Genomic DNA, 13,055 nt, shown 5'->3' with positions numbered 1-13,055 from the left:
GTGAGAAAAATCCTGGCGAAGGTAAAGAAAGCCTGCACTAGAAGCACGCAAAAGTTCGCTGAAATTTACTGGTAAAAGTACTTTGCCATAACGGCATTTGTATTATTGCTCGTTCAGTAAACATACAGTAGGTGTTATCGGTCAGGAGTAGAAATTGAATCGCATGGGAGATTGAAACCCTCCTGAAGTGGAGGGGGTAACCTTACCTTTTTTCTTTAGAATCACTGGCAGACTAGTGGATAAATTGTTTATTAAGAAAAAAAAAAAAAAGGCAAAGGAAGCCTGCACGAGAAGCACAGCAAACTTCCAAAAGGTTTACCTGTGAAACTACGTTACGAACATTTTTTATGACACCAGAACTTCCAATATGACTCTGTTCGTGATTCTAAAGAAAAAAGGTCAGGTTTCCCCCTCCACTTCGGGAGGGTTTCAAGCTCCCGTACGATTCAACTTCTACTCCAGACCGATAACACCCACCGTCTGTTTATTGAGCGAGCAACAATACAAATGCTGTTACGGCAAAGTACTTTTACCGGTAAATTTCATCGAACTTTTGCATGCTTCTCGTGCAGGCTTTCTTTATCTTAGCCAAAATCCTTTCCAGTTGCCATCTGTATTATGCATATCTGAATCCATTCCATACTAACTATCAACTTTGTACAGTCTCTGATTAGTGATTGTCAATATGGATTCTGTGAGAGATGGTCCACTATTATCTTGGTTTATGTTTCTTACATGTGGCCAAATTCTGTGGAAAGATTTGGAGAAACTCAGAATTTGACTTACTTTTCTGCAACTTTCAATTGTTTGGTATAAAGGTCCTCTAAGAAAGCTTCTGTTTTATGTTCTTTCTGATGTTTGCAACTGGGTGGTCTTTTTTTTTTTTTTTTTTTTTTTTTTATCATTACTCACTACAAGTCATGGTCAATGACAAAGTGAATAAGAAAAAAAGAAACTGAATACCCATGCAACTTGGACTTCTCATGGAACAAGTAAATATGTGGGCTATGTTACGATAACTAAGAGTAAGAACAGGTGCATGTCTACTTGCATGTATACCAGTGCTAGTAGCTTAGTAAATAAATTTGATGAATTTGAGGTGGTGGTCAAGACGGCAAAGGCAGATATTGTTAGGATATCAGAGACATGATGTCGCACAATATAAGTAATGCAGAATTGGAATCAGAGGAGTACAATGTGTACACAAAGGATAGACAAAACAGGAAGGGAGGAAGGGTTATGCTGTTAATTAAGAAACACACAATCTAAGGAAGTGCATCCAGTTGATATACATGGATAGTGCAATGTTGAGTCAGTTTGGTGTGACATAAGCACTGGGAAAGCAAATTTGAAAGTAGGAGTGTGTTATAGGCCTAATGACTCTGATGAGTACAATGAACTATACAGAGAAATAGTGGGCCAGTAAATCAGATTGTCTTATAACGGGGGATTGAGATATTGATTGGAACTTGTGGGTTGATTTGATCACTCATACACTAGCAAGCAAGGCTTCTGTGGATTTATTGGATGATTGTTTTCTCTGTCAGCATGTTCGAGAGGCAACTAGAGGGAATAATACTCTTGATCTGATTATCAGCAGTGATTCTTAATGCATTAAGAACATGCAGATAAAGGAAACACTAGGTGGCAATGATCACAGTGTGCTGATGTGTGATTTACTTAAAGATATAACTACCATCAAGGGTAAAGGGATGGGTTTTTGCTTTCATAAAGTTGATTATGGTGGTCTCAGACAGCTTTTAAATTCTATACTGTGGAACCAACTGATGATGTTACCAACAGCAAATTCTAAATGGGAAGCATTCAAGGAAGTAATTTGGAAGCTACTAGGCTTTTCATACCAACTAAGGAATACTGTTCAAGGTTTAGGCCTAAATTGATGACAAATGAACTACTGAGATTTGTGGCAGAGAAGAAAAACGAATGGGATGCATATAAATTATCAGGTAACACAGAAGACTCTAGTAGATATAAGCTAGTCTGTAATCATGTCACAAAGGATGTTAGGGAAGCAAAGGCAGATTATGAGAAATCTTAGGATGAAGAAAAACAGCAAAGACCTTCTTTACTTATGTAAACTGTAGAAGGAAGGGGATGAATCAGATTGGTCCACTTGACATTGATGGTTTGATTATGAATGAACCTGCTGAGGTAGCAGACAAACTAAATGAGTATTTTACTTCTACATTCACACATGAGGAAGTCTGTAGGGAAGCGGAGGTCAGAAGCTTATCAAACTCTGGCAGGGAGCTAAATGGTTTTGTAATAACTGAGGGCAAAGTGGAGGAGAAATTGTTGAAATTGAACATAAGAAAGGCACCTGGTATAGATGGGATCTATCAAGTTATATTAAAGGAAGTAAGCAAACCCTTAGCCATAATTATGAACGCTTCCTTGGACTCAGGAGAAGTCCCCATGGACTGGAGATTCGCAAATGTGTTCCCAATTCACAAAGGGTGACATGATTTACAGACCTGTTAGTTTAACTTCTGTTCCAGGGAAAATGAGGTCACTGGTTAAAGAAGCAATGCAGGATCATCTAGACAAGACTAGTAATAATTCAGGCACAACATGGGTTTGTTAAGGGGAAGCCTTGTCTGACTAATTTGATTGGATACTATTATCTGGTTACAAAGGAACTGGATGCAAAAAATAATTTTGATGTCATATACTTGGATTTTAGGAAAGCTTTTGATATACAGTTGCACATGGAAGACTACTGTACAGATGGGAGCAGTTTGGCATTAAGGGCAAGTTGCTACAATTGATTAAAGGATGGTTGAGTTGGAAAAGACAGAGTGATAATCAATGGACACTGCTCTTCATGGACTAATGTTATTAGTGGTATCACCCAGGGTTTGGCATTGGGCCTATTGTTGTTTTCTGTATTTATCTATGATATTGATGAAGGTATATCAGTGTTAATGTCTAAATTTTCAGACGATATCAGAGTTGTTAATGACAGTAAGGATAGTAAACTACCACAACAGGATCTAGAAAAGTTCAGTGTGTGGTCTGAGAGGTGGCAACTGAAGTTTAATATTGACAAATGAAAAGTACTGCATATGGGTAGCAGTAACCCCAGAACGTACCAACTGGGTGGTACTACACTCAGGGTATTGGAGAATGAAAAGGACCTGGTGATAATTGTGCAGTCAGATATGAAGTTTTCTGAACATTGGAGATAGGCTGCAAGAGTAGCTCATGATGTACAGGAATGATATACAGGAATTTTGCTAGCAGGGATAAGGAGGTGATTGTCGCCTTGTATAAGTCAATGGTTAGGCCACACCTTGAGTACTGCATACAGGTCTGGAGGTCTCATTTTAAAAAGGATGTAGAGCTGCTGGTGTGAGTACCGAGAGGGACAATGAGATTGGTGAGTGGAACAAAGGGTTGCTGTTACCAAGAAAGGCTTAAGTCCTGCAGATTACAGCTTCTGGAGACTAGGCACCTGCGAGGTGATCGAATTGAGGTGTATAATGCCTTGAATGGTTTGAGCAAGCTTATTGCTGATGGGATTCTTCCTTTTGCTCAGGTTACTCACCTGAGGGGACATAACTTCAAATCAAGGAAAGGCAATTATAGAATAGATGTGCAGTAATTTGCCTTTAGCAAGTCGCTGGTTGATAGTTGGAACAAACTTCCATCTGTTGTAGTGGAGGTCAACAACTTAAATAAATTCAAGGCAGAACTAGCAAAACATTTGGATTGAATGGATGGGTGAAATAGGAAGGTTTGTTTTTTTGGCTGATGCTATATAAGCTTACTTTCTTGCATCATATCCCTCTACTAATGCTAATGCCAACTTTTTTAACTAAGTGAAGTTTGTGCAGGTTTCCAGAGGTTCAGTTCTCTTTCTTTTATCTATATTTTAATTCTGTGTGCTAATTACCTTCTCCCTATTTATAGTTTTTTTTTCAATCCTGTTCAGAAACAGGGAGAAGGTAATTAGTATTAGGCAATTAGTAATTAGACAGTATTAAAAATTTCTGTTCAGAAATTTTTAATATTGACTATAATTGGCAGGCTAATACTCAATATTAAAAATTTCTAATTTCTAACCAGATGTTTTTAATTTTGTTTCCTGATACATTTAGTGGATTATGTGCATGCGCGTGCACACACAGAGTATATGGCAGTTTCCTGCTGTCTGTCAAAACCACAATAACAGATAAAGGGATGTTGCCTCTAGATCTTGTGAATAGACAAGATCTAGAGACAACAATTTAGTGCATTAATAGCAATAAAAATATTTTGTGTAAGGACAACAAGTGGAAAATAACTTTTCTTATTTTAAAAAGATTTGAAAATCTCCTAATATAGTGCTTCAGGATGACTATTTTTAATAGGCTGTCTTTTACAATAGAGAATGCAGCTGTCTAAAATATAAATTGTGATGAATTAGTTGAGTTCTGCAAAAGCAACTTCCTGAGAGAAAAAAAAAAAGTCAAAGGCTTTTGCTGTTATTAATTATTTAAACAACAAAAAGCATTTGTTTTATTTATATTTTCTGAGTACATTTTAGAATTTGTGTGACATAACTTGACATTAAGACATTTACTTGCAATATATGATCAATTCATTAAAAATAATGTTGCCCTTATGTTTTGTACAAGTGGGGATATAAAGTGGAACTGGCTGTAGTCCTAGGTAGTAGCACATGCTCAGTGGTTTTGTGGTTTCAGATCTGTTTTTCAGTTTGGTTCAGATTTAAAGTTGCATAGTCCATTGTTAATTGTGCACTGTTGTATTTATTAGTTACTATAACAGTGAATTTGTACAAATTCCTCTTGCCTGGTCAGTATCCCCATGTATAAAAATATGACTTATAATAACAATTTCAGGTATTGGTTTATTTTATTGTGGTTAGTAAACTATTCACTTATTAAGGACTACAGAAAATTATTCATATTTGGAGCTCTAACAATGCTAAATTCCCCACTTGGCAAATGCTGAGGGCATCTAAAGCCATAAAAAGTTGTTATTGTATATAGAGTCTATAAACCGGCATGTATTCTAGGCCATTTCATGCAGGAGAGAGAAAAAACTTCAGTTTGCATCAGAAAAAAGACCAGAGGATCAAACCTCGCACTCTTACCAAAAAAAAAACTAAGTGGTCTATCCACTGTACCTCAGTATATCATGTCTGTAAATTGCATGTAGTCAGTGGTTGGTACACCTGTTTTTTTGGGGTGGAAACCTGACAAACCTTTTTGGGGATAAACCAACCAATGACTGACAAACGTGGCATGGCATGAAAAAAAAAGTCCATAAAGTTCTTACTGCCCCAATGGGAAATTTCTCATCTGTAGCCAGTGATAGGAATTGAACTTGGGCCTTTTCTATATAGTATAAGAAAACAGTATTACAGAACAATTTTGCAAAATCTTCAATAAAAACCATAAAATACAGGAGTATACTAAATGAATTACAAATACAGTCCATTCCGGTTAATTGGGACACATCGGGACTAGTGCATTTTGGCCCGATTAAGCGGCTGCCCCAATTATCCGAAGTTTCTCGTAAATAGTTAAAAATACAATGTACTCCCCCCCCCCTTTACAATTGGTTCATTGTCCAATCAAATCACGTTACGATGGAGTCACCATTGTAAAGTACCGTTCACTATATGATGTATAATAAGCGCCAGTCATTGTGATCACGTTTGTGAATTGAATTTTAATTCTATTAAACAGCAATTCTAATTAGCAAAAATAGGAGGAATATTATCCAGAGGCTATAAAAGTAAAGATATATTAAGTACAAATTTACCCTTTATTACCTTACCAATTAAAAAATTAAATGATATGTGAAATTCAGAAGAATATACGATATAATCGGAAGAATTAATACGTACTGTAATATGTACATACTAATTAAACTAGTTGACATTTCTGTTCACTATCATTTGTGGGTGGGGGTTAAAATTTAAACAGTAAAAAGATAAGCAATCAATAACAAAGAACACCGCACACACAAATTGCAAGTAACACAATACGCGCAAGTGAGAACGGAGTAACAAATTACGAAGCTTTAAAAATAGGAATGAAGAGAAGATTATGAAAATTATTTTTTTATATGATTGAAGATTTCATGGAAGTGTAAACACATTTTACCATAATAACCCACAGAATTCCAGCTGTCGGTATTATCGCAAATTCAATAAGATCGAGTTTACTATCAATTTATGACAGATTTCACTAACACAAAAGCCCAATAAACACGTGACTGCTAATTGTTTTTATTGTTTTATGGTTGTGACCTCCAGAAATCCGACCGAACTACGTGGTACGGTCGGAGACAATCGTAGGGTGGTCTCCTGCCCCGGTTAAACGGCATTTTGTCCCAATTAAGCGAAGTAAACCCTGGCTATTTTCTCGATTGGTTTCTGTTTTTTAAGATTTGCCCCAAATAAACGGCTGCCCCGATTAACCGGTGGCCCAAATAACCGGAATCCACTGTACTAACAAGTCTTATTTGCAAGAGCACTATATTCAAATTTTCATTTAGTACTCTTTTTGCAAATAGTACTTATTTAATAGTTTCAATTGACTTTTTTATAATAGTGTTGTTTTATTATATTAAATTTATTTTAATTGCTTTATATTCATGATTCGCACATTTTATAAATGTTGCAAATTATTTTATTGGTCTCTTAATTTATGATTTTAGTAAGAATTTGCAAACTGTTATTTTAATTATGCACTATTCTTATCATTAAATTGCTATTTTAAAATTTAACTCTTCCTCCCCCCCCCCCCCCCTCAGAACATCTTGGTAGTACTATAGTGTTTTGGGCTACACCCAGCGGTGGTGGTGTTGCACCAAAGTGTAGCAAACACAGTGGTAACACACGTAACAGGTGTAGCAATTTCTTTTTAATTTGGAGAGGTTTTGGGTTTTTGAATTCTGCTTGTTTCATAATGGATTACAGTGATTATTGTATATAACTTTATTTTTAAATTTAAAAAATTAAATATTTAAAAAATTATCTTTTTATATGCCCTTTATTTTCAAAAAATTAGAAAAAATATAAACATGAATATTCCATTCATTTTCCAGTTAAAAAGGCTGTTAGTGCTTTAAATTTCAAATGTGTGCATGCACATATATTTCTGTTTATTATGTGTTCAAATGCTTTTAAAAAAGTTAAATATATACAGGGTGTTTCAAAAGTGATGATCATTAATTTAAAGGTGAACTGTACAATATGCAAAAAAAAGCCTAGTAAACATTTTCTAGTAAATTGTTTTCGAGATATTGCACATTTCTAGTTGGGATCCACTACCGACAAAGTGAACTGTACAGAGTTGGGATCCACCACTGACTTGTTTGTTTAGGTTATGTTATACTCATTCTCTCCCTTTCTCCTCTCTCAATGCTCTGAGACGTAGCAGGCATACTAGTACTTGTCAAAGGATAGTCAACATGGAAAGAGGTTACAGCAATGAAGAGTATGCAAACATGCACTTCATGTATGTAAAGCCAACAGCAGTGCGCTCGAGGCTGCACATTTGTGGTCTAATTGGACCACACTTTCTGCCAAACAGGCTAACAGGAGAGCTGTACCTTCAGTTCCTGCAGAATGTTCTTCCAGACCTTGATGATGATAATGTTCCACTTCAGCAACACCAGAACATGTGGTTAATGCATGATGATGCGCTGGCACATTTTGCTCGAGTTGTGACTCGGTATCTAGCTAGAAGATATGGTCAACGGTGGATAGGTAGACGTGGGCCTGTAATAGCATTAGTAATGGCCGCATGGTGCAAGAAAGCCTATGACTTATGCTGCACCAGCCAAAAAAAAAAAAAAAAAAACCCTGAATACAATGATAAAAAAAAAAATAATAATTAATAAAAGAAAAGGAAATTAAACCTATCATCCTATGAATTTTCCTCACCCAAAGGTACTATCCAGGTGACCTTTGAATTTCCCCAAACTGTCAGCCTCTGCCACCCACGTAGGCAACTTATTCCAATAATTTATAATTCACTGGCTAAAATGAAACTTCTTGCAGTCCAATCTAAACATCTCCCCCGTAACTTGAATTTATGTCCCTTAGTTCTAGCATCATTTATAATCTTGAAAATTTCGTCCTCATTCAATTTACTGATGCCTCTCAGAACCTTAAACACCTTAATCAAATCTCTTCTAAGGTGTCTAGTTTTCAAACTCTGCAACCCACGTATTCGAAGTCTTTCTTCATAAGGACACCCTTTTGCCAATCTCACCAGGCAAGTTTACCCGTCTTTGCACCCTTTCAAGAAGCTCGATGTCTTTCTTTAGGTGCGGTCTCCATACTTGAACACAGTATTCCAAGTGTGGTCTAACAAAAGCCGTATATAATGGGATTATCACGTCCATCTCTCTACTTGCAAAAGTTCGATAGATCATCGATAGGACACCATGGGCCTTCCTTGCAACTTGTTTACAATGCTCAGAGAATTTCGTGTCTGATCGTATCTTAACGCCCAAGTCCCTTTCCTCCAGTACTCTGTTTAGTTGAACTCCACCAAGTGAATAAGTTATTTTGGGATTACTGTTTCCCAGGTGTTAATACCTTACACTTTGTTGGATTAAAGCATAGCTGCCATTTTTCTGACCATTCCTGAAGTCTATCTAGGTCTCTCTGAAAAAGCTCAGCTTGACAGTGATCATTAACTACTCTACCAATTTTAACATCATCTGCAAATTTAGACATCACGCCCTCTATCCCTTCATCGATGTCATTTATGAAAATTAAAAACAACAGTGGTCTTAATACTGATCCTTGGGGAACCCCACTTCTTACATCAACCCAATCTGAGGAATAGCATTTATCACAACCCTCTGCCTCCTGCCCTGAAACCATCCTGATATCCATCTAAGGATTTTCCCAGTGATTCCAACCTGTTCCAGCTTATAAAGCAACCGCTCATGTGGGACTGAGTCAAAAGCTTTGCTGAAATCTAAATAAACAATGTCGAAATTATTCCCTAAATCCAGCTCGTGAGTGACCCTTTCAAAATAGTGAACCAGATTTGTTAAACATGATTTTCCCTTTACAAAACCATGAGTATCCTTGAGAATTTCAGTTCTATCCAAATGATCCTGAATTCCACCCTTGATCATTGCCTCTATGATTTTCCCTACCATTGAAGTCAGACTGACAAGTCGATAATTTCCCATTTCACTCTTAGAACCACCCTTATGTATGGGAAATACATTGGCACTTTTCCAATCCAATGGAATCTCCCCAGAGTCTAGTGATGCTCGCATAATTAGCCTCAATGGTTCAATGCACTCACTTGCTGCCTTCCTTAAGATTATAGGGTATATTCCATCAACTCCAGAAGCCTTACTGGCCTGTAGGCTCGAAAGTTTTTTCATTAAATAATCTTGCAAAATTTCAATATCATTAATTACATATTTTTCAACTTCGCTCCCACAATTTCCCATTGCCACAAAAGGTTTTTCTTCTGTAAATATCGATGCAAAATAACTGTTGAGTTCATCTGCAGTGGCAGCTGGTGTATTTAATACTATCCCCTTTCCCTTACATAAAGGTCCGATCTGGTTTGTCCTGGTCTTCTTACCTTTTATATATGTGAAGAATTCCTTATCCCCCCCCCTTTGCACTGTTTGCTAGTGATTTCTCATAAACTGTCTTTGCCTGTTGAACCTTTTTTGTGGTTCTATTACAGATAATCTTGTAGCTGTTATAGGCTTCAGTACTTTTTATTGCTCTGTAACTTTTCCATGCCACCTTTTTCTGCTCAAGTAATGTGGCAACTTCACTATTCATCCAACTTGGAACCCTCCTCGTGGAGTATTTTTTTTTAATGGTAAATACGCATTCAAGGCGTCTGTGATTAATGTTTTAAAAGCATACCACAGTTCAATTGTATTCGTTCTCTGTGTGATATCTACCCAGTTAATAGAGGCCATGTAAGCTGTACTTCAGTTCCTGCAGAATGTTCTTCCAGACCTCCTTGATGATGATAATGTTCCATTTCAGCAACACCAGAACATGTGGTTAATGCATGATGGTGCACTGGCACGTTTTGCGTGAGTTGTAACTCGGTATCTAGCTAGAGGGTATGGTCAATGGTGGATAGGTAGAGGTGGGCCTGTAATGTGGCCTCCCAGATCACCTGACTTAAATCCTACGGATTTTTGTATCTGGGGTCGTGTAAAAGCTTGGTTACACTTCTGACATTAACACAGTTGAGGAATTGCAGCGTCGAGTTGAAGGAACCTTTCAGCAAATCAGAAATGACTCAGGAATGCCTGAGAGAATTTGCAACTCAATGCAGAGAAGACTACAAAGCTGTGTATGGATGCAAGGAGAGCATTTTGAACACTTTTTGTAACATCCTGTAACATGTAACATCTGTAAAATCCTGTGGTGTTAAAACCAAAAAATTAAAAATGTATTATCTTATGTTTAATAAAACCAACCTTAGCAAAGGATTCACAGCTTTTTGCTAAACTAGTGCTCCCATCGTCAGTGGCGGATCTTAACAGAAAATGTGCATTATATCGAAAATGGTTCATTTGCGGCCCGGTGTTCACTGGGACTTTTTTGCTTATTTTAGTTTTGCTTTTCACCTTTAAATTATTGACCATCATTTTTGAAACACCCTGTATAGATAGATATTAGATACTATTAGGCACTTCCATTTTCAATATTTTTCAGAATTTATTTCAAATTTGGCACACAGAAGCACACCAAATTGTAAAAACTCAATGTTTTATATAATTAGTTGAAGATAAAAAGGAAGTAACCTTGAACTATAAAAAACAATTCAAAATTGGCAATGTTGGCACTTATCAATTCCCATGCCACTCTTCACACAAGTAGTTGTATTGAGGTGCTGCACCAGACAGGTGCATGTTTAATTACTCTGCAAAAAGCGTAAAAATGTGTGTATATTTAGGAAGCTAGAAAATATTTCAGATTTTTAATGATTAATTAAAGGGTGAAGTTGAATTGTTATGTTGGAGTTACACCTGTCTGGTGTAGTACTACCACAGCCAGGTTAAAGCCACTATTAACTATAAATATGAAAAAAAAAAAAAAAAAATTAGGAGCAGAGCAAGTAACATAGAAATTCTTTGTTAAATACTAGAAAATAATTTTAAATAAAAAAAAAAAAAAAAAACATTTCATTACAGATTAATATCCTCCCATTTTTCCAGAGAAGTGATACCAATGGAGTGCACAGGAGCCAAGAAACATACTCTCTGCTAGCAGTGTAATTGGACTACATGCAACACGAAGTTGTGAATGAGGAGGTTGCATTTTATATAGAACCGAGTATGCTGGTGTTCTAAATTACCAACTTTTCAACACAGCAGATTATCATTGCAGTAGGATATTTCAGTTAGATTTGGTACTTGCTAATGAAATAAAGAACTTTTTTTTTCTTCCTTTTTTTTTTTTTTTTTTATAACCCAATAACACACACACACACACACACACACACACACACACACACACACACACACACACACACACACACACACACATATATATATATATATTTTTTTTTTTTTTCCTTTGGCTATAAAGTAATCTTTCAGGATTCTGTAGGTAAAACAGGAACTGAAAAGCAAAACTATGAATAATCTCGTAGATGGGGAGTATTCACAAACAAATTCAGTTGAAAATATTTAGAAAAGTATCTGAATTAAAACAAAGTATCATCATATAAGGAGCACAAAAGCATCTATTTCCCATCAAAAAAATTGGCACGATTGATTAAATACAGAAAAAGGAGGAACATTTTTTTTATATTTTTTCAAACTATTTTCTTCACTTGTGTTCACTGAAGTTGTCTGAAAGGACAGATCCCTTTCAGGATTATAATGCCTTGCAAATTTGATGTTATATATATTTTAATAAGTAATAAACTTGCCATCTTCTCTTTTGAAATTGCTTGACTATAATTTCTCTAATGTGTACACATGTTTGCATTAAGACACAAAATGTATTATACATTATTTAGCGACCTAATTTTGAAATATAAAATTAAGTAATTGATGTAGAAATGACTAACTGACATTATAAATCAGAATACAGGTGCAACATCAGAAATCTGGCAACCTTGGGCCCTGAAGATTGCCAGTTTTTGGATAATAAATCTGACCTATCAAAATTCAAATATAGATTGTTGAGGATGCTTGTGGAAAAATAAAATACACTAATAAAAATAAAATAAAATCAGGTTAGGATTACTAATAGTAAAAACATTTGCTGGTATGCTTGTAGGCACACTAATAGGACCATAGTAAATGAATTTGAAGTACTGATCAAACCATCAAATGCAGACATTGCGGGAGATATCAGAGACATGGTATCCCTCAGATATAAGGAATTCAGAATATGGGGAGTAAAATGTGTACAGAAAGGAAACACAAGAAAGGAGGGGGATTATGCTCTTAGTTGAGAAGCACATAAAATTAAGGCAGTGCATCCAGTGCAAATGTTCAGTCAATTTGGTGTGACATAAGCACTGTTAAAATAAAAATGAGGATAGGAGCATAGTATAGACCTAATAACTGTGAAGAGTATAAAAAATAAATAAAAAAACAGCTGTACAGACATATAGAGTGAGCCTGTGTTATAAAATGACCAAACCCACAAGGTTCAGTCAGTATCTGGGATTTTAATTCCAGATATTGACCAGACCTTGTGTGGGTTGGTCACTCACACAGTACCAAGACTTTCATGTATTTGTCAGATGATTGTTTCCTACACTAGAATGTTAGAGACAATAAGAGAAAACAATACTCTTGATCTGATTATCTGCAGAAAAAAGACCCAGTGGGTGGCAGTGATCATAACGTATTGATGTAGTATTTACTTCTCTTTCAGAGAAGCAACTACCCAAAGGCAAGGGAAAACACTTTTGCTTTTGGTGACTACAGCGGTTTCAGACAGTTTTATAATTCTATGTATTAGGATTAACTGATGAAGTTGCCGACAACAAATTTTAAATGAGAAATTCAGGGATGTTATTCATAGAGGCTATTAGGCTTTTTAT

The 13,055-nt window shown here is 36.0% G+C and overlaps 1 protein-coding gene across 1 annotated transcript in view; it reads left to right on the top strand.

The window, feature by feature from the left end:
* LOC150081941 (uncharacterized) overlaps window positions 1-11,382 on the top strand; it is an 84,071-nt gene extending 72,689 nt beyond the window's left edge. Inside the window, exon 3 of the mRNA XM_090379838.1 lies at window positions 11,185-11,382. The gene's annotated coding sequence lies outside the window, so the exon portion shown is untranslated. The remainder of the gene's footprint in view (window positions 1-11,184) is intronic.
* The last annotated feature ends 1,673 nt before the right edge of the window (window positions 11,383-13,055 follow it).

This window comes from Mastigoproctus giganteus, chromosome 8 (assembly GCF_048544385.1).
Source record: "Mastigoproctus giganteus isolate SK-2022 chromosome 8, ASM4854438v1, whole genome shotgun sequence".
Classification (NCBI taxonomy): domain Eukaryota; kingdom Metazoa; phylum Arthropoda; class Arachnida; order Uropygi; family Thelyphonidae; genus Mastigoproctus; species Mastigoproctus giganteus.
Note: the sequence above shows the minus strand (reverse complement) of the source record. Positions and strands in the feature narration are given on the sequence as shown.